This window comes from Lampetra planeri, chromosome 23 (genome assembly GCF_965212315.1).
Source record: "Lampetra planeri chromosome 23, kcLamPlan1.2.h2, whole genome shotgun sequence".
NCBI classification, from domain to species: Eukaryota; Metazoa; Chordata; class Hyperoartia; order Petromyzontiformes; family Petromyzontidae; genus Lampetra; species Lampetra planeri.
Window position 1 is genome coordinate 6,720,379 of NC_136129.1, and position 2,102 is coordinate 6,722,480.

A 2,102-nucleotide genomic window follows, 5' to 3' on the forward strand; every position below is an offset into this window, starting at 1 on the left:
CAATTACATGCCCAGGAAATCCTCTGCGAGTCTCAAGGCTCTGTTTCATGAGGACGCCGCGCACTTAGATATTCTGTCAAGTGCAACGGTTGTTGAGCGCTTGCCATGTGGATGGGAACCTGAGAAGCCGGAAACAACCCCACGTCACACGAGGGGGATGTGGCCCTCAGCGCCGACGCGCTCTGCCCCAACCTTCCACAGCACCTGGCGTCTGCAATGCGACGGCCAAATTGCACTTGGCGATATAATATTGATTTGAAGCTTTCGTGACTGCAGGAATCCATACTCTTTGGTTCTTTCGGTGAAGTCACGTGGGTAGAAAAATGAATAAAAAATATCACGACGTTTCGATCGCATTATTTGCTGGATTCTTTTTTCCGCCTCAGGACGACCGCTTGTGTTGCGATCGAAACGTCGTGATATATATATATTTTCTTCTACTTACGTGACTTTACCGAAAGAACCATACACTTGGCGGTGTTCGCCCATTCCACGTGTTTGACCAGAAAGCTCATTCAATCCGACAAATCTTTCCGAGATCCGACGAGATCGGGCGCATTTGGGGCAGATTTGGTCACGGTGCTGAAAGCCTCCACAGAATGTTTTGTTCGTCAATAATCTTGGGTCACGCGCCGCGAGGAAACAGTCCACGCCGCTGTTCGGGGAATTATTTTGCCACATTCCACATCGCCTTATTTTGTCCACGTGACGCGGCGCAATGTAGGCTACGGCGAATATATAAAACTGTTCTGTAGTACTCGTCCCTTACGCCGGTGTACGTATGCGTGTTGAACTTCTTTCGCGCCGTACGGAGCCAACCGTGCTGATCAAGAGGTGCTGGGGAAGGACAACGAACTGGACACAAAAAAGCGATTCTTAAGAAACGAGTTTTCAAACTCGATTTAAAATTGGATAAATCCGGTGGCTTCCTAACATCGCAAGGGAGAGCATTCCAGACGGCCGCAGAAGCGCGCGTGAAAGCGCGCGATGCAGTGACCGTCTCTGTTCGATGGCTCGCCAAAAACAAAAATCACCTACTCCAAGCCGGCCAAGCGGCGTTCTGGACAATATCGAGTGGGAAATGAAGTGTTGGTCATGTGGTTGCTTGCGTGGAGAAAACAGTGGCGTCCCAACGAGAACCTCATTAAATTTCGATTTAAAGCTTTCGTGACTGCAGGGATTCATCTTCTTGGTTCTTTCGGTAAAGTCACGTAGAAGGGAAGTAATAAAATAATAAAAATAAAACATAATAAAATAATTATCACGACGTTTCGGCCACAACGCAAGCAGCCGTCCTCAGGTGAAGACCAGGTCTGTCGGGGAGACAGGGTCTGAATGAAACACCACCACACATGAAACACCACCACGCTTGGAGCGTGGTGGTGTTTCATTCATTCTCTCTCTCTCTGCTGCCCTGGGAACAGGGGGGGTTCAGCACCTCAACGCCAACGGGATGGGAACTTTGCAACATTCGCACGATCCAACAACTCCGTGTGGTGGAGTGGCAACCGGGCAATGAAACTCGTTCGGGTGGACTTCTACCATCACGCCTGTGGCAGCATCCCTGCAGTACATGGTGCCACTGTGGTGAGATGTTAACTACCTCGCTTAGTATACAGGAGGTCGTGTGGGTTCAATCCCTAACCTGACGCCTGTATATTTGGAATTTGCGTGTTCTCCCCGTGGCAGCGTGGATTTTTCTCTCGGGTCCTCGGGCTTTTCCGTCCACATTTCGAAACGTGCGTTTGGAGTGTTTGCTATAGATTTGCACATTTTATGATTCGTGCCAGGTCGCTTCTGAAAATAAATATCTAAAGGCTGAGTGGGCTTCACCTGGTAAAATAAAAAATGTGTAAATTATTTTGTCAAGGCGCCCTTCCCCCCTTCCAACCCAGCTTAAATATGCGCTCCAAGCGTGGTGGCGTTTCATTCAGACGCTGTCTCCCCGACAGACCTGGTCTTCACCTGAGGACGGCTGCTTGCGTTGTGGCCGAAACGTCGTGAGAATTATTTTATTATGTTTTATTATTTATTATTTTATTACTTCCCTTCTACGTGACTTTACCGAAAGAACCAAGAAGATGAATCCCTGCAGTCACGAA